Source organism: Cervus canadensis, chromosome 14 (genome assembly GCF_019320065.1).
Source record: "Cervus canadensis isolate Bull #8, Minnesota chromosome 14, ASM1932006v1, whole genome shotgun sequence".
In the NCBI taxonomy this organism is placed as follows: domain Eukaryota; kingdom Metazoa; phylum Chordata; class Mammalia; order Artiodactyla; family Cervidae; genus Cervus; species Cervus canadensis.
The window spans coordinates 72,516,227-72,540,319 of NC_057399.1; the positions used below are offsets into that span (position 1 = coordinate 72,516,227).

Consider the following 24,093-nt stretch of genomic DNA (forward strand, 5'->3'; position numbering starts at 1 on the left):
CCCGAGGCGAAGAAACAGGGGAGAAGAATACGAGGAGCAAGAAAAAAAAAGCAAAATACAAAAACGAGGAGAACACAAGGGGCGAAAATCAGAGGAGGATCAACAGTATGCCACTACGTGGAGTAAGAGAAGTGTGAAAAACCCGCGGCGAAGAAACAGGGGAGAAGAATACGAGGAGCAAGAAAAAAAAAGCAAAATACAAAAACGAGGAGAACACAAGGGGCGAAAATCAGAGGAGGATCAACAGTATGCCACTACGTGGAGTAAGAGAAGTGTGAAAAACCCGAGGCTGAAGAAACAGGGGAGAGGAATACGCGGAGCAAGAAAAAAAAGCAAAATACAAAAACGAGGAGAACACAAGGGGCGAAAATCAGAGGAGGATCAAAAGTGTGGCACTAGGTGGAGTAAGAGAAGTGTGAAAAACCCGAGGCGAAGAAACAGGCGAGAAGAATACGAGGAGCAAGAAAAAAAAAACAAAATACAAAAACGAGGAGAACACAAGGGGCGAAAATCAGAGGAGGATCAACAGTATGCCACTACGAGGAGCAAGAGAAGTGTGAAAAACCCGAGGCGAAGAAACAGGGGAGAAGAATACGAGGAGCAAGAAAAAAAAAGCAAAATACAAAACTGAGGAGAACACAAGGGGCGAAAATCAGAGGAGGATCAAAAGTGTGGCACTACGTGGAGTAAGAGAAGTGTGAAAAACCCGAGGCAAAGAAACAGGGGAGAAGAATAGAAGGAGCAAGAAAAAAAAAGCAAAATACAAAAACGAGGAGAACACAAGGGGCGAAAATCAGAGGAGGATCAACAGTATGCCACTACGACGAGCAAGAGAAGTGTGAAAAACCCGAGGTGAAGAAACAGGGGAGAAGAATACGAGGAGCAAGAAAAAAAAAGCAAATACAAAAACGAGGAGAACACAAGGGGCGAAAATCAGAGGAGGATCAAAAGTGTGGCACTAGGTGGAGTAAGAGAAGTGTGAAAAACCCGAGGCGAAGAAACAGGGGAGAAGAATACGAGGAGCAAGAAAAAAAAAGCAAAATACAACAACGAGGAGAACACAAGGGGCGAAAATCAGAGGAGGATCTAAAGTGTTGCACTAGGTGGAGTAAGAGAAGTGTGAAAAACCCGAGGCGAAGAAACAGGGGAGAAGAATACGAGGAGCAAGAAAAAAAAGCAAAATACCAAAACGAGGAGAACACAAGGGGCGAAAATCAGAGGAGGATCAAAAGTGTGGCACTACGTGGAGTAAGAGAAGTGTGAAAAACCCGCGGTGAAGAAACAGGGGAGAAGAATACGAGGAGCAAGAAAAAAAAAGCAAAATACAAAAACGAGGAGAACACAAGGGGCGAAAATCAGAGGAGGATCAACAGTATGCCACTACGAGGAGCAAGAGTAGTGTGAAAACCCGAGGCGAAGAAACAGGGGAGAAGAATACGAGGAGCAAGAAAAAAAAGCAAAATACAAAAACGAGGAGAACACAAGGGGCGAAAATCAGAGGAGGATCAAAAGTGTGGCACTACGTGGAGTAAGAGAAGTGTGAAAAACCCGAGGTAAAGAAACAGGGGAGAAGAATACGAGGAGCAAGAAAAAAAAAGCAAAATACAAAAACGAGGAGAACACAAGGGGCGAAAATCAGAGGAGGATCAACAGTATGCCACTACGAGGAGCAAGAGAAGTGTGAAAAACCCGAGGTGAAAAAACAGGGGAGAAGAATACGAGGAGCAAGGAAAAAAAAGCAAAATACAAAAACGAGGAGAACACAAGGGGCGAAAATCAGAGGAGGATCAACAGTATGCCACTACGTGGAGTAAGAGAAGTGTGAAAATGCTGATGCGAAGAAACAGGGGAGAAGAATACGAGGAGCAAGAAAAAAAAAGCAAAATACAAAAACGAGGAGAACACAAGGGCGAAAATCAGAGGAGGATCAACAGTATGCCACTACGAGGAGCAAGAGAAGTGTGAAAAACCCGAGGCGAAGAAACAGGGGAGAAGAATACGAGGAGCAAGAAAAAAAAGCAAAATACAAAAACGAGGAGAAAACAAGGGGCGAAAATCAGAGGAGGATCAAAAGTATGCCACTACGAGGAGTAAGAGAAGTGTGAAAAACCTGAGGTGAAGAAACAGGGGAGAAGAATACGAGGAGCAAGAAAAAACAAGCAAAATACAAAAACGAGGAGAACACAAGGGGCGAAAATCAGAGGAGGATCAAAAGTGTGGCACTAGGAGGAGTAAGAGAAGTGTGAAAAACCCGAGGCGAAGAAACACGGGAGAAGAATACGAGGAGCAAGAAAAAACAAGCAAAGTACAAAAACGAGGAGAACACAAGGGGCGAAAATCAGAGGAGGATCAACAGTATGCCACTACGAGGAGTAAGAGAAGTGTGAAAAAGCTGATGTGAAGAAACAGGGGAGAAGAATATGAGGAGCAAGAAAAAAAAAGCAAAATACAAAAACGAGGAGAACACAAGGGGCGAAAATCAGAGGAGGATCAAAACTGTGGCACTAGGTGGAGTAAGAGAAGTGTGAAAAACCCGAGGCGAAGAAACAGGGGAGAAGAATACGCGGAGCAAGAAAAAAAAAGAAAAATACAAAAACGAGGAGAACACAAGGGGCGAAAATCAGAGGAGGATCAACAGTGTACGCCACTACGTGGAGTAAGAGAAGTGTGAAAAACCCGAGGCGAAGAAACAGGGGAGAAGAATACGAGGAGCAAGAAAAAAGAAGCAAAATACAAAAACGAGGAGAACACAAGGGGCGAAAATCAGAGGAGGATCACCAGTATGCCACTACGTGGAGTAAGAGAAGTGTGAAAAACCCGAGGCGAAGAAACAGGGGAGAACAATACGAGGAGCAAGAAAAAAAAAGCAAAATACAAAAACGAGGAGAACACAAGGGGCGAAAATCAGAGGAGGATCAACAGTATGCCACTACGTGGAGTAAGAGAAGTGTGGAAAAACCCGAGGCGAAGAAACAGGGGAGAAGAATACGAGGAGCAAGAAAAAACAAGCAAAGTACAAAAACGAGGAGAACACAAGGGGCGAAAATCAGAGGAGGATCAAAAGTGTGGCACTAGGTGGAGTAAGAGAAGTGTGAAAAACCCGAGGTGAAGAAACAGGGGAGAAGAATACGAGGAGCAAGGAAAAAAAAGCAAAATACAAAAACGAGGAGAACACAAGGGGCGAAAATCAGAGGAGGATCAACAGTATGCCACTACGAGGAGCAAGAGAAGTGTGAAAAACCCGAGGCGAAGAAAAGGGGAGAAGAATACGAGGAGCAAGAAAAAAAAGCAAAATACAAAAACGAGGAGAACACAAGGGGCGAAAATCAGAGGAGGATCAACAGTAAGCCACTACGAGGAGTAAGAGAAGTGTGAAAAAGCTGATGTGAAGAAACAGGGGAGAAAATACGAGGAGCAGGAAAAAAAAGCAAAATACAAAAACGAGGAGAACACAAGGGGCGAAAATCAGAGGAGGATCAACAGTATGCCACTACGAGGAGTAAGAGAAGTGTGAAAAAGCTGATGTGAAGAAACAGGGGAGAAAATACGAGGAGCAGGAAAAAAAAGCAAAATACAAAAACGAGGAGAACACAAGGGGCGAAAATCAGAGGAGGATCAACAGTATGCCACTACGAGGAGCAAGAGAAGTGTGAAAAACCCGAGGCGAAGAAACAGGGGAGAAGAATACGAGGAGCAAGAAAAAAAAAGCAAAATACAAAAAAGAGGAGAACACAAGGGGCGAAAATCAGAGGAGGATCAAAAGTGTGGCACTAGGTGGAGTAAGAGAAGTGTGAAAAACCCGAGGCGAAGAAACAGGGGAGAAGAATACGCGGAGCAAGAAAAAAAGCAAAATACAAAAACGAGGAGAACACAAGGGGCGAAAATCAGAGGAGGATCAACAGTAGCCACTACGAGGAGTAAGAGAAGTGTGAAAAAGCTGATGTGAAGAAACAGGGGAGAAGAATACGAGGAGCAAGAAAAAAAAGCAAAATACAAAACGAGGAGAACACAAGGGGCGAAAATCAGAGTAGGATCAACAGTATGCCACTACGAGGAGTAAGAGAAGTGTGAAAAAGCTGATGTGAAGAAACAGGGGAGAAGAATACGAGGAGCAAGAAAAAAAAAGCAAAATACAAAAACGAGGAGAACACAAGGGGCGAAAATCAGAGGAGGATCAACAGTATGCCACTACGAAGAGCAAGAGAAGTGTGAAAAACCCGAGGCGAAGAAACAGGGGAGAAGAATACGAGGAGCAAGAAAAAAAAAGCAAAATACAAAAACGAGGAGAACACAAGGGGCGAAAATCAGAGGAGGATCAAAAGTGTGGCACTAGGTGGAGTAAGAGAAGTGTGAAAAACCCAGGCGAAGAAACAGGGGAGAAGAATACGCGGATCAAGAAAAAAAAAGCAAAATACAAAAACGAGGAGAACACAAGGGGCGAAAATCAGAGGAGGATCAACAGTATGCCACTACGAGGAGCAAGAGAAGTGTGAAAAACCCGAGGTGAAGAAACAGGGGAGAAGAATACGAGGAGCAAGAAAAAAAAAGCAAAATACAAAAACGAGGAGAACACAAGGGGCGAAAATCAGAGGAGGATCAAAAGTGTGGCACTACGTGGAGTAAGAGAAGTGTGAAAAACTCGAGGCGAAGAAACAGGGGAGAAGAATACGAGGAGCAAGGAAAAAAAAGCAAAATACAAAAACGAGGAGAACACAAGGGGCGAAAATCAGAGGAGGATCAACAGTATGCCACTACGAGGAGTAAGAGAAGTGTGAAAAAGCTGATGTGAAGAAACAGGGGAGAAGAATACGAGGAGCAAGAAAAAAAAAGCAAAATACAAAAACGAGGAGAACACAAGGGGCGAAAATCAGAGGAGGATCAACAGTATGCCACTACGAGGAGTAAGAGAAGTGTGAAAAAGCTGATGTGAAGAAACAGGGGAGAAGAAACGAGGAGCAGGAAAAAAAAGCAAAATACAAAAACGAGGAGAACACAAGGGGCGAAAATCAGAGGAGGATCAAAAGTGTGGCATTACGTGGAGTAAGAGAAGTGTGAAAAACCCGAGGTGAAGAAACAGGGCAGAAGAATACAAGGAGCAAGGAAAAAAAGCAAAATACAAAAACGAGGAGAACACAAGGGGCGAAAATCAGAGGAGGATCAAAAGTGTGGCACTACGTGGAGTAAGAGAAGTGTGAAAAACCCGAGGCAAAGAAACAGGGGAGAAGAATACGAGGAGCAAGGAAAAAAAAGCAAAATACAAAAACGAGGAGAACACAAGGGGCGAAAATCAGAGGAGGATCAAAAGTATGGCACTACGAGGAGCAAGAGAAGTGTGAAAAACCCGAGGCGAAGAAACAGGGGAGAAGAATACGAGGAGCAAGAAAAAAAAAGCAAAATACAAAAACGAGGAGAACACAAGGGGCGAAAATCAGAGGAGGATCAAAAGTGTGGCACTAGGTGGAGTAAGAGAAGTGTGAAAAACCCGAGGCGAAGAAACAGGGGAGAAGAATACGAGGAGCAAGAAAAAACAAGCAAAATACAAAAACGAGGAGAACACAAGGGGCGAAAATCAGAGGAGGATCAAAAGTGTGGCACTAGGTGGAGTAAGAGAAGTGTGAAAAACCCGAGGCGAAGAAACACGGGAGAAGAATACGAGGAGCAAGAAAAAACAAGCAAAATACAAAAACGAGGAGAACACAAGGGGCGAAAATCAGAGGAGGATCAAAAGTGAGGCACTAGGTGGAGTAAGAGAACTGTGAAAAACGCGAGGCGAAGAAACAGGGGAGAAGAATACGAGGAGCAAGAAAAAAAAAGCAAAATACAAAAACGAGGAGAACACAAGGGGCGAAAATCAGAGGAAGATCAACAGTATGCCACTACGAGGAGCAAGAGAAGTGTGAAAAACCCGAGGCGAAGAAACAGGGGAGAAGAATACGAGGAGCAAGAAAAAAAAGCAAAATACAAAAACGAGGAGAACACAAGGGGCGAAAATCAGAGGAGGATCAAAAGTATGCCACTACGTGGAGTAAGAGAAGTGTGAAAAACCCGAGGCGAAGAAACAGGGGAGAAGAATACGAGGAGCAAGAAAAAAAAAGCAAAATACAAAAACGAGGAGAACACAAGGGGCGAAAATCAGAGGAGGATCAACAGTATGCCACTACGAGGAGTAAGAGAAGTGTGAAAAACCCGAGGCGAAGAAACAGGGGAGAAGAATACGAGGAGCAAGAAAAAAAAGCAAAATACAAAAACGAGGAGAACACAAGGGGCGAAAATCAGAGGAGGATCAAAAGTATGCCACTACGTGAAGTAAGAGAAGTGTGAAAAACCCGAGGCGAAGAAACAGGGGAGAAGAATAAGAGGAGCAAGAAAAAAAAAGCAAAAACAAAAACGAGGAGAACACAAGGGGCGAAAATCAGAGGAGGATCAAAAGTGTGGCACTAGGTGGAGTAAGAGAACTGTGAAAAAGGCGAGGCGAAGAAACAGGGGAGAAGAATACGAGGAGCAAGAAAAAAAAAGCAAAATACAAAAACGAGGAGAACACAAGGGGCGAAAATCAGAGGAGGATCAAAAGTGTGGCACTACGTGGAGTAAGAGAAATGTGAAAAACCCGAGGCGAAGAAACAGGGGAGAAGAATACGAGGAGCAAGAAAAAAAAGCAAAATACAAAAACGAGGAGAACACAAGGGGCGAAAATCAGAGGAGGATCAACAGTATGCCACTACGAGGAGTAAGAGAACTGTGAAAAAGCTGATGTGAAGAAACAGGGGAGAAGAATACGAGGAGCAAGAAAAAAAAAGCAAAATACAAAAACGAGGAGAACACAAGGGGCGAAAATCAGAGGAGGATCAACAGTATGCCACTACGAGTAGTAAGAGAAGTGTGAAAAAGCTGATGTGAAGAAACAGGGGAGAAGAATACGAGGAGCAAGAAAAAAAAAGCAAAATACAAAAACGAGGAGAACACAAGGGGCGAAAATCAGAGGAGGATCAAAAGTGTGGCACTACGTGGAGTAAGAGAAGTGTGAAAAAGCCGAGGCGAAGAAACAGGGGAGAAGAATACGAGGAGCAAGAAAAAAAAGCAAAATACAAAAACGAGGAGAACACAAGGGGCGAAAATCAGAGGAGGATCAACAATATGCCACTACGTGGAGTAAGAGAAGTGTGAAAAACCCGAGGCGAAGAAAAAGGGGAGAAGAATACGAGGAGCAAGAAAAAAAAAGCAAAATACAAAAACGAGGAGAACACAAGGGGCGAAAATCAGAGGAGGATCAACAGTATGCCACTACGAGGAGCAAGAGAAGTGTGAAAAACCCGAGGTGAAGAAACAGGGGAGAAGAAATACGAGGAGCAAGGAAAAAAAAGCAAAATACAAAAACGAGGAGAACAAAAGGGGCGAAAATCAGAGGAGGATCAACAGTATGCCACTACGTGGAGTAAGAGAAGTGTGAAAAACCCGAGGCGAAGAAACAGGGGAGAAGAATACGAGGAGCAAGAAAAAAAAAGCAAAATACAAAAACGAGGAGAACACAAGGGGCGAAAATCAGAGGAGGATCAAAAGTGTGGCACTAGGTGGAGTAAGAGAACTGTTAAAAACGCGAGGCGAAGAAACAGGGGAGAAGAATACGAGGAGCAAGAAAAAAAAAGCAAAATACAAAAACGAGGAGAACACAAGGGGCGAAAATCAGAGGAGGATCAACAGTAAGCCACTACGAGGAGTAAGAGAACTGTGAAAAAGCTGATGTGAAGAAACAGGGGAGAAGAATACGAGGAGCAGGAAAAAAAAAGCAAAATACAAAAACGAGGAGAACACAAGGGGCGAAAATCAGAGGAGGATCAAAAGTGTGGCACTACGTGGAGTAAGAGAAGTGTGAAAAACCCGAGTTGAAGAAACAGGGGAGAAGAATACGAGGAGCAAGAAAAAAAAAGCAAAATACAAAAACGAGGAGAACACAAGGGGCGAAAATCAGAGTAGGATCAACAGTATGCCACTACGAGGAGTAAGAGAAGTGTGAAAAAGCTGATGTGAAGAAACAGGGGAGAAGAATACGAGGAGCAAGAAAAAAAAAGCAAAATACAAAAACGAGGAGAACACAAGGGGCGAAAATCAGAGGAGGATCAACAGTATGCCACTACGAGGAGCAAGAGTAGTGTGAAAAACCCGAGGCGAAGAAACAGGGGAGAAGAATACGAGGAGCAAGAAAAAAAGGCAAAATACAAAAACGAGGAGAACACAAGGGGCGAAAATCAGAGGAGGATCAAAAGTGTGGCACTACGTGGAGTAAGAGAAGTGTGAAAAACCCGAGGCGAAGAAACAGGGGAGAAGAATACGAGGAGCAAGAAAAAAAGCAAAATACAAAAACGAGGAGAACACAAGGGGCGAAAATCAGAGGAGGATCAACAGTATGGCACTACGAGGAGCAAGAGAAGTGTGAAAAACCCGAGGTGAGGAAACAGGGGAGAAGAATACGAGGAGCAAGGAAAAAAAAGCAAAATACAAAAACGAGGAGAACACAAGGGGCGAAAATCAGAGGAGGATCAAAACTGTGGCACTAGGTGGAGTAAGAGAAGTGTGAAAAACCCGAGGCGAAGAAACAGGGGAGAAGAATACGAGGAGCAAGAAAAAAAAAGCAAAATACAAAAACGAGGAGAACACAAGGGGCGAAAATCAGAGGAGGATCAAAAGTGTGGCACTAGGTGGAGTAAGAGAAGTGTGAAAAACCCGAGGCGAAGAAACAGGGGAGAAGAATACGAGGAGCAAGGAAAAAAAAGCAAAATACAAAAACGAGGAGAACACAAGGGGCGAAGATCAGAGGAGGATCAACGTGTGGCACTACGAGGAGCAAGAGAAGTGTGAAAAACCCGAGTCGAAGAAACAGGGGAGAAGAATACGAGGAGAAAGAAAAAAAAAGCAAAATACAAAAACGAGGAGAACACAAGGGGCGAAAATCAGAGGAGGATCAACCGTATGCCACTACGTGGAGTAAGAGAAGTGTGAAAAACCCGAGGCGAAGAAACAGGGGAGAAGAATACGAGGAGCAAGAAAAAAAAAGCAAAATACAAAAAAGAGGAGAACACAAGGGGCGAAAAACAGAGGAGGATCAACAGTATGCCACTACGTGGAGTAAGAGAAGTGTGAAAAACCCGAGGCGAAGAAACAGGGAAGAAGAATACGAGGAGCAAGAAAAAAAAAGCAAAATACAAAAACGAGGAGAACACAAGGGGCGAAAATCAGAGGAGGATCACCCGTATGCCACTACGTGGAGTAAGAGAAGTGTGAAAACCCCGAGGCGAAGAAACAGGGGAGAAGAATACGAGGAGCAAGAAAAAAAAGCAAAATACAAAAACGAGGAGAACACAAGGGGCGAAAATCAGAGGAGGATCAACAGTATGCCACTACGAGGAGCAAGAGAAGTGTGAAAAACCCGAGGCGAAGAAACAGGGGAGAAGAATACGAGGAGCAAGAAAAAAAAGCAAAATACAAAAACGAGGAGAACACAAGGGGCGAAAATCAGAGGAGGATCAACAGTGTGGCACTACGTGGAGTAAGAGAAGTGTGAAAAACCGGAGGCGAAGAAACAGGGGAGAAGAATACGAGGAGCAAGAAAAAAAAGCAAAATACAAAAACGAGGAGAACACAAGGGGCGAAAATCAGAGGAGGATCAAACATATGCCACTACGTGGAGTAAGAGAAGTGTGAAAAACCCGAGGCGAAGAAACAGGGGAGAAGAATACGAGGAGCAAGAAAAAAAAAGCAAAATACAAAAACGAGGAGAACACAAGGGGCGAAAATCAGAGGAGGATCAAAAGTGTGGCACTACGTGGAGTAAGAGAAGTGTGAAAAACCCGAGGCAAGGAAACAGGGGAGAAGAATACGAGGAGCAAGAAAAAAAAAGCAAAATACAAAAACGAGGAGAACACAAGGGGCGAAAATCAGAGGAGGATCAAAAGTGTGGCACTAGGTGGAGTAAGAGAAGTGTGAAAAACCCTAGGCGAAGAAACAGGGGAGAAGAATACGAGGAGCAAGAAAAAAAAAGCAAAATACAAAAACGAGGAGAACACAAGGGGCGAAAATCAGAGGAGGATCAAACGTGTGGCACTACGTGGAGTAAGAGAAGTCTGAAAAAGCTGATGTGAAGAAACAGGGGAGAAGAATACGAGGAGCAAGAAAAAAAAAGCAAAATACAAAAACGAGGAGAACACAAGGGGCGAAAATCAGAGGAGGATCAAAAGTATGGCAGTAGGTGGAGTAAGAGAAGTGTGAAAAACCCGAGGAGAAGAAACAGGGGAGAAGAATACGAGGAGCAAGAAAAAAAAAGCAAAATACAAAAACGAGGAGAACACAATGGGCGAAAATCAGAGGAGGATCAAAAGTGTGGGCCTACGTGGAGTAAGAGAAGTGTGAAAAACCCGAGGCGAAGAAACAGGGGAGAAGAATACGAGGAGCAAGAAAAAAAAAGCAAAATACAAAAACGAGGAGAACACAAGGGGCGAAAATCAGAGGAGGATCAACAGTATGGCACTACGAGGAGCAAGAGAAGTGTGAAAAACCCGAGTCGAAGAAACAGGGGAGAAGAATACGAGGAGCAAGAAAAAAAAAGCAAAATACAAAAAGGAGGAGAACACAAGGGGCGAAAATCAGAGGAGGATCAACAGTATGCCACTACGAGGAGTAAGAGAAGTGTGAAAAAGCTGATGTGAAGAAACAGGGGAGAAGAATACGAGGAGCAAGAAAAAAAAAGCAAAATACAAAAACGAAGAGAACACAAGGGGCGAAAATCAGAGGAGGATCAACAGTGTGGCACTACAAGGAGCAAGAGCAGTGTGAAAAAACCGAGGCGAAGAAACAGAGGAGAAGAATACGGGGAGCAAGAAAAAAAAAGCAAAATACAAAAACGAGGAGCAGACAAGTGGGGAAAATCAGAGGAGAATCAAATGTATGCCAATACGAGGAGCAAGAGCAGTGTGAAAAACCCGAGTTGAAGAAACAGGGGAGAAGAATACGAGGAGCAAGAAAGAAAAAGCAAAAGACAAGAACGAGGAGCAGACAAGGGTTGGAAATCAGAGGAGAATCAACAGTATGCAACTACGAGGAGCAAGAGCATTGTGAAAAACCCGAGGCGAAGATTCCCACGTGATTCCCAAGTGATTCTCACGTGATGCCCACATGATTCCCACGTAATGCCCACGTGATTCCCACGTGATGCCCACCTGATGCCCACGTGATGCCCACGTGTTGCCCACGTGATGCCCACGTGATTCCCACGTGTTGCCCACGTGATTCCCACGTGATTCCCACGTGATGGCCACGTGATGGCCACGTGATTCTCACGTGATGGCCACGTGATTCCCACGTGATGCCCACGTGATTCCCACGTGATTCCCACGTGATGCCCACGTGATGGCCACTTGATGGCCACGTGATTCCCACGTGATTCCAACGTGATTCCCACGTGATGCCCACGTGATTCCCACGTGATTCCCACGTGATGCCCAAGTGATGCCCACGTGATTCCCACGTGATGGCCACGTGATTCCCACGTGATTCCCACGTGTTGCCCACGTGATTCCCCCGTGATTCCCACGTGATGCCCACGTGATGCCCACGTGATTCCCACGTGATGGCCACGTGATGCCCACGTGATTCCCACGTGATGGCCACGTGATGCCCACGTGATGCCCACGTGATGGCCACGTGATTCAGACGTGATGCCCACGTGATTCCCACGTGATGCCCACGTGATGCCTACGTGATTCCCACGTGATTCCCACGTGATGCCCACGTGATGCCCATGTGATGGCCACGTGATTCCCACGTGTTGCCCACGTGATGCCCACGTGATGCCCATGTGATGGCCACGTGATTCCCATGTGTTGCCCACATGATTCCCACCTGATTCCCACGTGATTCCCACGTGATGGCCACGTGATTCCCACGTGATTCCCATGTGATGCCCACGTGATGCCCACGTGATTCCCAAGTGATTCCCACGTGATGGCCACGTGATGCCCACGTGATTCCCACGTGATGCCCACGTCATTCCCACGTGATTCCCACATGTTGCCCACGTGATTCTCACGTGATTCCCACGTGATGGCCACGTGTTTCCCACGTGTTGCCCACGTGATGCCCACGTGTTTCCCACATATTGCCCACATGATTCCCACTTTATTCCCACGTGATTCTCACGTGATGCCCACGTGATTCCCACGTGATTCCCACGTGATGGCCACGTGATTTCCACGTGATGCCCACGTGATGCCCACGTGATTCCCACTGATGCCCACGTGATTCCCACGTGATGGCCACGTGATTCCCACGTGTTGCCCACGTGATTCCCACGTGATGCCCACGTGATGGCCACGTGATTCCCACGTGATGCCCACGTGTTGACCACGTGTTTGCCACGTGATTCCCACGTGATTCACAGGTGATGCCCACGTGATTCCCACGTGATGCCCACGTGATGCCCACGTGATTCCCACGTGATGGCCACGTGATTCCCACGTGATTCCCACGTGATGCCCACGTGATTTCCCCGTGATTCCCACGTGATTCCCACGTGATGCATACGTGTTCCCACGTGTTGCCCACGTGATGCCCACGTGATTCCCAAGTGATTCCCACGTGTTGCCCACGTGATTCCCATGTGATTCCCACTGTTGCCCACGTCATTCCCACGTGATGCCCACGTGATTCCCATGTGTTGCCCACGTGATGCCCACGTGATGCCCACGTGATACCCTCGTGATTCCCCCGTGATTCCCACGTGATTCCCACGTGATGCCCACGTGATTCCCACGTGATTCCCACGTGTTGCCCACGTGATTCCCACGTGATTCCCAAGTGATGGCCACGTGATTCTCACGTGATTCCCACGTGATTCCCACGTGATTCCCACCTGATGCCCACATTATTCCCACGTGATTCCCACATGATGGCCAGGTGATTCCCACGTGTTGCCCACGTGATTCCCACGTGATTCCCACTTGATGCCCACGTGATGCCCACGTGACTCCCAAGTGATTCTCACGTGATTCCCACGTGATTCCCACGTGATTTCCACGTGTTGCCCACGTGATGCCCACGTGATGCCCACGTGATTCCCATGTGATTCCAACGTGATGCCCACGTGATTCCCACGTGACGCCAAACTGATTCTCACGTGATGCCCACGTGAAGACCACGTGATGCCCACGTTACACCCACGTGATGCCCAAGTGATTCCAACGGGATCAGAGAAGCATAAAAGTGTAAAAATACGAGGAGCAAGAAAAGTGTGAAAAATCCCAGGAGGAGAAATAGGGGAGAAAAATATGAGGAGAGAAAAAAAAAAAAACACAAAAATACGAGGAGTAGAAAAGTGGGGAAAATAAGTGGAGCCTCAAAAGTGTGAAAATACGAGGAGAAAGAAAATAGTGAAAAACACGAGGAGCAAGAAAAGGGAAGGAATATATGAGGAGCAAAAAACAAAAACAAAAACAAAAAATACGAGGAGCAGAAAAGTGTGAAAAATAAGAGGAGCATCAAACGGGTGAAAATACGAGGAGCAAGAAAAGTGTGAAAAACACGAGGAGCAAGAAAAGGGAAGAAACATACGAGGAGCAAAAAAAAAAAAAACAGAAAAATACGAGGAGCAGAAAAGTGTGAAAAATAAGAGGAGCATGAAAAGTGTGAAAATACGAGGAGCAACAAATGTGTGAAAAACCTGAGGTAAAGAAAAAGGGGAGAAGAATACGAGGAGCAAGAAAAAAAAAGCAAAATACAAAAACGAGGAGAACACAAGGGGCGAAAATCAGAGGAGGATCAACAGTATGCCACTACGAGGAGCAAGAGAAGTGTGAAAAACCCGAAGCGAAGAAAAAGAGGAGAAGAATACGAGGAGCAAGAAAAAAAGTAAAATACAAAAACGAGGAGAACACAAGGGGCGAAAATCAGAGGAGGATCAAAAGTGTGGCACTAGGTGGAGTAAGAGAAGTGTGAAAAACGCGAGGAGAAGAAACAGGGGAGAAGAATACGAGGAGCAAGAAAAAAAAGCAAAATACAAAAACGAGGAGAACACAAGTGGCGAAAATCAGAGGAGGATCAAAAGTGTGGCATTACGTGGAGTAAGAGAAGTGTGAAAAACCCAAGGTGAAGAAACAGGGGAGAAGAATACGAGGAGCAAGAAAAAGAAAGCAAAATACAAAAACGAGGAGAACACAAGGGGCGAAAATCAGAGGAGGATCAACAGTGTGCCACTACGAGTAGCATGAGAAGTGTGACAAAAGTGTGCCACTAGGTGAGTAAGAGAAGTGTGAAAAACCCTAGGCGAAGAAACAGGGGAGAAGTATACGAGGAGCAAGAAAAAAAAAGCAAAATACAAAAATGAGGAGAACACAAGGGGCGAAAATCAGAGGAGGAACAAACGTCTGGCACTACGAGGAGTAAGAGAAGTCTGAAAAAGCTGATGTGAAGAAACAGGGGAGAAGAACACGAGGTGCAAGAAAAAAAAAGCAAAATACAAAAACGAGGAGAACACAAGGGGCGAAAATCAGAGGAAATCAAAAGTGAGGCACTAGGTGGAGTAAGAGAAGTGTGAAAAACCCGAGGCAAAGAAACAGGGGAGAAGAATACAAGGAGCAAGAAAAAAAAGCAAAATACATAAACGAGGAGAACACAAGGGGCGAAAATCAGAGGAGGATCAACAGTACGCCACTATGAGGAGCAAGAGAAGTGTGAAAAACCCTAGGCGAAAAAACAGGGGAGAAGAATACGAGGAGCAAGAAAAAAAAAGCAAAATACAAAAACGAGGAGAACACAAGGGGCGAAGATCAGAGGAGGATCAACAGTATGCCACTACGTGGAGTAAGAGAAGTGTGAAAAACCCGAGGCGAAGAAACAGGGGAGAAGAATACGAGGAGCAAGAAAAAAAAAGCAAAATACAAAAACGAGGAGAACACAAGGGGCGAAAATCAGAGGAGGATCAACAGTATGCCACTACGTGGAGTAAGAGAAGAGTGAAAAACCCGAGGCGAAGAAACAGGGGAGAAGAATACGAGGAGCAAGAAAAAAAAAGCAAAATACAAAAACGAGGAGAACACAAGGGGCGAAAATCAGAGGAGGATCAACAGTGTGGCACTACAAGGAGCAAGAGCAGTGTGAAAAACCCGAGGCGAAGAAACAGGGGAGAAGAATACGGGGAGCAAGAAAAAAAAAGCAAAATACAAAAACGAGGAGCAGACAAGTGGGGAAAATCAGAGGAGAATCAAATGTATGCCAATACGAGGAGCAAGAGCAGTGTGAAAAACCCGAGCTGAAGAAACAGGGGAGAAGAATACGAGGAGCAAGAAAGAAAAAGCAAAAGACAAGAACGAGGAGCAGACAAGGGTTGGAAATCAGAGGAGAATCAACAGTATGCAACTACGAGGAGCAAGAGCATTGTGAAAAACCCGAGGCGAAGATTCCCACGTGAATCCCAAGTGATTCTCACGTGATGCCCACATGATTCCCACGTAATTCCCACGTGATTCCCACGTGATGCCCACCTGATTCCCACGTGATGCCCACGTGTTGCCCACGTGATGCCCACGTGATTCCCACGTGTTGCCCACGTGATTCCCACGTGATTCCCACGTGATGGCCACGTGATGCCCACGTGATTCTCACGTGATGGCCACGTGATTCCCACGTGATGCCCACGTGATTCCCACGTGATTTCCACGTGATGCCCACGTGATGGCCACTTGATGCCCACGTGATTCCCACGTGATTCCCACGTGATTCCAACGTGATTCCCACGTGATGCCCACGTGATTCCCACGTGATTCCCACGTGATGCCCAAGTGATGCCCACGTGATTCCCACGTGATGGCCACGTGATTCCCACGTGATTCCCACGTGTTGCCCACGTGATTCCCCCGTGATTCCCACGTGATGCCCACGTGATGCCCACGTGATTCCCACGTGATGGCCACGTGATGCCCACGTGATGGCCACGTGATTCCCACGTGATGCCCACGTGATTCCCACGTGATGCCCACGTGAGGCCTACGTGATTCCCACGTGATTCCCACGTGATGCCCACGTGATGCCCATGTGATGGTCACGTGATTCCCACGTGTTGCCCACGTGATTCCCACCTGATTCCCACGTGATTCCCACGTGATGGCCACGTGATTCCCACGTGATTCCCATGTGATGCCCACGTGATGCCCACGTGATTCCCAAGTGATTCCCACGTGATGGCCACGTGATGCCCACGTAATTTCCACGTGATGCCCACGTCATTCCCACGTGATTCCCACATGTTGCCCACGTGATTCTCACGTGATTCCCACGTGATGGCCACGTGTTTCCCACGTGTTGCCCACGTGATGCCCACGTGTTTCCCACATATTGCCCACATGATTCCCACTTGATTCCCACGTGATTCTCACGTGATGCCACGTGATTCCCACGTGATTCCCACGTGATGGCCACGTGATTTCCACGTGATGCCCACGTGATGCCCACGTGATTCCCACGTGATGCCCACGTGATTCCCACGTGATGGCCACGTGATTCCCACGTGTTGCCCACGTGATTCCCACGTGATGCCCACGTGATTCCCACGTGATTCCCACGTGATGGCCACGTGATTTCCACGTGATGCCCACGTGTTGACCACGTGTTTGCCACGTGATTCCCACGTGATTCACAGGTGATGCCCACTGATTCCCACGTGATTCCCACGTGATGCCCACGTGATGCCCACGTGATTCCCACGTGATGCCCACGTGATTCCCACGTGATGGCCACGTGATGGCCACGTGATGCCCACGTGATGGCCACGTGATGGCCACGTGATTCCCACGTGATGCCCACGTGATTCCCACGTGATGCCCACGTGAGGCCTACGTGATTCCCACGTGATTCCCACGTGATGCCCACGTGATGCCCATGTGATGGCCACGTGATTCCCACGTGTTGCCCACGTGATTCACACCTGATTCCCACGTGATTCCCACGTGATGGCCACGTGATTCCCACGTGATTCCCATGTGATGCCCACGTGATGCCCACGTGATTCCCAAGTGATTCCCACGTGATGGCCACGTGATGCCCACGTAATTCCCACGTGATGCCCACGTCATTCCCACGTGATTCCGACGTGATTCCCACATGTTGCCCACGTGATTCTCACGTGATTCCCACGTGATGGCCACGTGTTTCCCACGTGTTGCCCACGTGATGCCCACGTGGTTCCCACATATTGCCCACGTGATTCCCACTTGATTCCCACGTGATTCTCACGTGATGCCCACGTGATTCCCACGTGATTCCCACGTGATGGCCACGTGATTTCCACGTGATGCCCACGTGATTCCCACGTGATGCCCACGTGATTCCCACGTGATGGCCACGTGATTCCCACGTGTTGCCCACTTGATTCCCACGTGATGCCCACGTGATTCCCACGTGATTCCCACGTGATGGCCACGTGATTCCCACGTGATGCCCACGTGTTGACCACGTGTTTGCCACGTGATTCCCACGTGATTCACAGGTGATGCCCACGTGATTTCCACGTGATTCCCACGTGATTCCCACGTGATGCATACGTGTTCCCACGTGTTGCCCACGTGATGCCCACGTGATTCCCACGTGATTCCCCCGTGTTGCCCACGTGATTCCCATGTGATTCCCACTGTTGCCCACGTGATTCCCACGTGATGCCCACGTGATTCCCATGTGTTGCCCACGTGATGCCCACGTGATGCCCACGTGATACCCTCGTGATTCCCCCGTGATTCCCACGTGATTCCCACATGATGGCCACCTGATTCCCACGTGATTCCCACGTGTTGCCCACGTGATTCCCACGTGATTCCCAAGTGATGGCCACGTGATTCTCACGTGATTCCCACGTGATTCCCACGTGATACCCACCTGATGCCCACATTATTCCCACGTGATTCCCACATGATGGCCAGGTGATTCCCACGTGTTGCCCACGTGATTCCCACGTGATTCCCACCTGATGCCCACGTGATTCCCACGTGACTCCCACGTGATTCCCACGTGATTCCCACGTGATTCCCACGTGATTTCCACGTGTTGCCCACGTGATGCCCACGTGATTCCCATGTGATTCCAACGTGATGCCCACGTGATTACCACGTGACTCCAAACTGATTCTCACGTGATGCCCACGTGATTTCTTCTCGCTCCTCGTATTCTTCTCCCCTGTTTCTTCGCCTCGGGTTTTTCACACTTCTCTTACTCCACGTAGTGGCATACTGTTGATCCTCCTCTGATTTTCGCCCCTTGTGTTCTCCTCGTTTTTGTATTTTGCTTTTTTTTTCTTGCCTCTCGTATTCTTCTCCCCTGTTTCTTCGCCTCGGGTTTTTCACACTTCTCTTACTCCACGTAGTGGCATACTGTTGATCCTCCTCTGATTTTCTCCCCTTGTGTTCTCCTCGTTTTTGTATTTTGCTTTTTTTTTCTTGCTCCTCGTATTCTTCTCCCCTGTTTCTTCGCATCAGCATTTTCACACTTCTCTTACTCCACGTAGTGGCATACTGTTGATCCTCCTCTGATTTTCGTCCCTTGTGTTCTCCTCGTTTTTGTATTTTGCTTTTTTTTTCTTGCTCCTCGTATTCTTCTCCCCTGTTTCTTCGCATCAGCATTTTCACACTTCTCTTACTCCACGTAGTGGCATACTGTTGATCCTCCTCTGATTTTCGCCCCTTGTGTTCTCCTCATTTTTGTATTTTGCTTTTTTTTTCGTGCTCCTCGTATTCTTCTCCCCTGTTTCTTCGCCTCGGGTTTTTCACACTTCTCTTACTCCACGTAGTGCCACAATTTTGATCCTTCTCTGATTTCCGCCCCTTGTGTTCTCCTCGTTTTTGTATTTTGCTTTTTTTCCTTGCTCCTCGTATTCTTCTCCCCTGTTTCTTCGCCTCGGGTTTTTCACACTTCTCTTACTCCACCTAGTGCCACACTTTTGATCCTCCTCTGATTTTCGCCCCTTGTGTTCTCCTCGTTTTTGTATTTTGCTTTTTTTTTCTTGCTCCTCGTATTCTTCTCCCCTGTTTCTTCACATCAGCTTGTTCACACTTCTCTTACTCCTCGTAGTGGCATACTGTTGATCCTCCTCTGATTTTCGCCCCTTGTGTTCTCCTCGTTTTTGTATTTTGCTTTTTTTTTCTTGCTCCTCGTATTCTTCTCCCCTGTTTCTTCGCCTCGGGTTTTTCACATCTCTTACTCCACGTAGTGCCACACTTTGGATCCTCCTCTGATTTTCACCCCTTGTGTTCTCCTCGTTTTTGTATTTTGCTTTTTTTTTCTTGCTCCTCGTATTCTTCTCCCCTGTTTCTTCGCCTCGGGTTTTTCACACTTCTCTTACTCCACGTAGTGCCACACTGTTGATCCTCCTCTGATTTTCGCCCCTTGTGTTCTCCTCGTTTTTGTATTTTGCTTTTTTTTTCTTGCTCCTCGTATTCTTCTCCCCTGTTTCTTTGGCTCGGGTTTTTCACACTTCTCTTACTCCACGTAGTGCCACACTTTTGATCCTCCTCTGATTTTCGCCCCTTGTGTTCTCCTCGTTTTTGTATTTTGCTTTTTTTTCTTGCTCCTCGTATTCTTCTCCCCTGTTTCTTCACCTCGGGTTTTTCACACTTCTCTTACTCCACCTAGTGCCACCCTTTTGATCCTCCTCTGATTTTCGCCCTTGGTGTTCTCCTCGTTTTTGTATTTTGCTTTTTTTTTCTTGCTCCTCGTATTCTTCTCCTGTGTTTCTTCGCCTCGGGTTTTTCACACTTCTCTTGCTCCTCGTAGTGCCACACTTTTCATCCTCCTCTGATTTTCGCCCCTTGTGTTCTCCTCGTTTTTGTATTTTGCTTTTTTTTTCTTGCTCCTCGTACTCTTCTCCCCTGTTTCTTCACATCAGCTTTTTCACAGTTCTCTTACTCCTCGTAGTGGCATACTGTTGATCCTCCTCTGATTTTCGCCCCTTGTGTTCTCCTCGTTTTTGTATTTTGCTTTTTTTTCCTTGCTCCTCGTATTCTTCTCCCCTGTTTCTTCGCCTCGAGTTTTTCACACTTCTCTTACTCCACATAGTGCCACACTTTTGATCCTCCTCTGATTTTCGCCCCTTGTGTTCTCCTCGTTTTTGTGTTTTGCTTGTTTTTTCTTGCTCCTCGTATTCTTCTCCCCTGGTTCTTTGCCTCGGGTTTTTCACACTTCTCTTACTCCACGTAGTGCCATACTGTTGATCCTCCTCTGATTTTCGCCCCTTGTGTTCTCCTCGTTTTTGTATTTTGCTTTTTTTTCCTTGCTCCTCGTATTCTTCTCCCCTGTTTCTTCGCCTCGGGTTTTTCACACTTCTCTTGCTCCTCGTAGTGCCATACTGTTGATCCTCCTCTGATTTTCGCCCCTTGTGTTCTCCTCGTTTTTGTATTTTGCTTTTTTTTTCTTGCTCCTCGTATTCTTCTCCCCTGTTTCTTCGCCTCGTGTTTTTCACACTTCTCTTACTCCACCTAGTGCTACACTTTTGATCCTCCTCTGATTTTCGCCCCTTGTGTTCTCCTCGTTTTTGTATTTTGCTTTTTTTTTCTTGCTCCTCGTATCCTTCTCCCCTGTTTCTTCACCTCGGGTTTTTCACACTTCTCTTACTCCACGTGGTGCCACACTTTTGATCCTCCTCTGATTTTCGCCCCTTGTGTTCTCCTCGTTTTTGTATTTTGCTTTTTTTTTCTTGCTCCTCGTATTCTTCTCCCCTGTTTCTTTGCCTCGGGTTTTTCACACTTCTCTTACTCCACGTAGTGCCACACTTTTGATCCTCCTCTGATTTTCGCCCCTTGTGTTCTCCTCGTTTTTGTATTTTGCTTTTTTTTCCTTGCTCCTCGTATTCTTCTCCCCTGTTTCCTCACCTCGGGTTTTCACACTTCTCTTGCTTCCTCGTAGTGGCATACTGTTGATCCTCCTCTGATTTTCGCCCTTGTGTTCTCCTCGTTTGTGTTTTTCACACTTCTCTTACTCCACGTAGTGGCATACTGTTGATCCTCCTCTGATTTTCGCCCCTTGTGTTCTCCTCGTTTTTGTATTTTGCTTTTTTTTTCTTGCTCCTCGTATTCTTCTCCCCTGTTTCTTCGCCTCGGGTTTTTCACACTTCTCTTACTCCAGCTAGTGCCACACTTTTGATCCTCCTCTGATTTTCGCCCCTTGTGTTCTCCTCGTTTTTGTATTTTGCTTTTTTTTTCTGGCTCCTCGTATTCTTCACCCCTGTTTCTTCGCATCAGCATTTTTACACTTCTCTTACTCCACGTAGTGGCATACTGTTGATCCTCCTCTGATTTTCGCCCTTGTGTTCTCCTCGTTTTTGTATTTTGCTTTTTTTTCCTGCTACCTCGTATTTCTCACCTGTTCTTCATCAGCTTTTCAACACATTCTCTTGCTCCTCGTAAGGTGCCATACTTTTGATCCTCCTCTGATTTTCGCCCCTTGTGTTCTCCTCGTTTTTGTATTTTGCTTTTTTTTTCTTGCACCTCGTATTCTTCTCCCCTGTTCTTCACATCAGCTTTTTCAGACTTCTCTTACTCCACGTAGTGCCACACGTTTGATCCTCCTCTGATTTTCGCCCCTTGTGTTCTCCTCGTTTTTGTATTTTGCTTTTTTTTCCTTGCTCCTCGTATTCTTCTCCCCTGTTTCCTCACCTCGGGTTTTCACACTTCTCTTACTCCACCTATGCCACAACTTTTGATCCTCTCTGATTTTTTCGCCCCTTGTGTTCCTCCTCGTTTTTGTACTTTGTTGTTTTTATTCTTGCTCTCGTATTCTCTCACCGTGTTTCTTCACCTGGGTTTTTCATCCACTTCTCTTGCTCCTCGTCGTGCCACACTTTTGATGCCTCTCTGATTTCGCCTTGTGTTCTCCTCGTTTTTGTATTTTTGCTTTTTTTTTCTTGCTCCCCGTATTCTTCTCCCCTGTTTCTTCACATCAGCTTTTTCACACTTCTCTTACTCCTCGTAGTGGCATACTGCTGATCCTCCTCTGATTTTCGCCCCTTGTGTTCTCCTCGTTTTTGTATTTTGCTTGTTTTTCTTGCTCCTCGTATTCTTCTCCCCTGTTTCTTCGCCTCGGGTTTTTCACACTTCTCTTACTCCACGTAGTGGCATACTGTTGATCCTCCTCTGATTTTCGCCCCTTGTGTTCTCCTCGTTTTTGTATTTTGCTTTTTTTTTCTTGCTCCTCGTATTCTTCTCCCCTGTTTCTTCGCCTCGGGTTTTTCACACTTCTCTTACTCTCGTAGTGCATACTGTTGATCTCCTCTGATTTCGACCTTGTGTTCTCCTCGTTTTTGTATTGCTTTTTTTTTTTGCTCCTCTATTCTTCTCCCCTGGGTTTTTTCACATCACTTTTTCACAGTTTCTTACTCCTCGTAGTGGCATATGTTGATCCTCTCTGATTTCGCCCCTTTGTGTTTCCTCGTTTTATATAGCTGATATATAGGGGGGGCCCCACGCTTTTTTTTCTTGCTCCCGCGATTCTTCTCCACTTTTCTTCGCCTCGGGTTTTTCACACTTGTCTTGCTCCTCGTAGTGGCATACTGTTGATCCTCCTCTGATTTTCGCCCCTTGTGTTCTCCTCGTTTTTGTATTTGCTTTTTTTTCTTGCTCCTCGTATTCTTCTCCCCTGTTTCTTCGCCTCGGGTTTTTCACACTTCTCTTACTTCACGTAGTGGCATACGGTTGATCCTCCTCTGATTTTCGCCCCTTGTGTTCTCTTCGTTTTTGTATTTTGCTTTTTTTTTGAGCTTTTTTTCTTGCTCTCGTATTTCTTCTCCTGGTTTCTTCGCGCTCGGGTTATTTCCACACTTCTTTGTCCTCGTAGTGGCATATGGTTGATCCTCCTCTGATTTTCGCCCCTTGTGTTCTCCTCGTTTTTGTATTTTGCTTTTTTTTTCTTGCTCCTCGTATTCTTCTCCCTGTTTCTTCACATCAGCTTTATCACACTTCTATTACTCCTCGTAGTGGCATACTGTTGATCCTCCTCTGATTTTCGCCCCTTGTGTTCTCCTCGTTTTTGTATTTTGCTTTTTTTTTCTTGCTCCTCGTATTCTTCTCCCCTGTTTCTTTGCCTTGGGTTTTTCACACTTCTCTTACTCCACGTAGTGCCACACTTTTGATCCTCGGAGTAAGAGAAGTGTGAAAAACCCGAGGCAAAGAAACAGGGGAGAAGAATACGAGGAGCAAGAAAAAAAAAGCAAAATACAAAAACGAGGAGAACACAAGGTGCGAAAATCAGAGGAGGATCAACAGTATGCCACTACGAGGAGCAAGAGAAGTGTGAAAAACCCGAGGCGAAGAAACAGGGAGAAGAATACGAGGAGCAAGAAAAAAAAGCAAGATACAAAAACGAGGAGAACACAAGGGGCGAAAATCAGAGGAGGATCAAAAGTGTGGCACTACGTGGAGTAAGAGAAGTGTGAAAAACGCGAGGCGAAGAAACAGGGGAGAAGAATACGAGGATCAAGAAAAAAAAAGCAAAATACAAAAGCGAGGAGAACACAAGGGGCGAAAATCAGAGGAGGATCAAAAGTGTGGCACTAGGTGGAGTAAGAGAAGTGTGAAAAACCCGAGGCGAAGAAACAGGGGAGAAGAATACGCGGAGCAAGAAAAAAAAAGCAAAATACAAAAACGAGGAGAACACAAGGGGCGAAAATCAGAGGAGGATCAAAAGTGTGGCACTACGTGGAGTAAGAGAAGTGTGAAAAACCCGAGGCAAAGAAACAGGGGAGAAGAATACGAGGACCAAGAAAAAAAAAGCAAAATACAAAAACGAGGAGAACACAAGGGGCGAAAATCAGAGGAGGATCAACAGTATGCCACTACGAGGAGCAAGAGAAGTGTGAAAAACCCGAGGTGAAGAAACAGGGGAGAAGAATACGAGGAGCAAGAAAAAAAAAGCAAAATACAAAAACGAGGAGAACACAAGGGCGAAAATCAGAGGAGGATCAAAAGTGTGGCACTAGGTGGAGAAAGAGAAGTGTGAAAAACCCGAGGCGAAGAAACAGGGGAGAAGAATACGAGGAGCAGAAAAAAAAGCAAAATACAAAAACGAGGAGAACACAAA

The 24,093-nt window shown here is 46.1% G+C and overlaps 1 long non-coding RNA gene across 1 annotated transcript; it reads left to right on the forward strand.

The window, feature by feature from the left end:
• Positions 1-1,456: 1,456 nt before the first annotated feature.
• LOC122453122 lies at positions 1,457-14,354 on the forward strand. The gene is made up of 2 exons (XR_006272952.1): positions 1,457-1,553; positions 14,308-14,354. It is a non-coding gene; the product is annotated as an uncharacterized LOC122453122 (long non-coding RNA).
• The last annotated feature ends 9,739 nt before the right edge of the window (positions 14,355-24,093 follow it).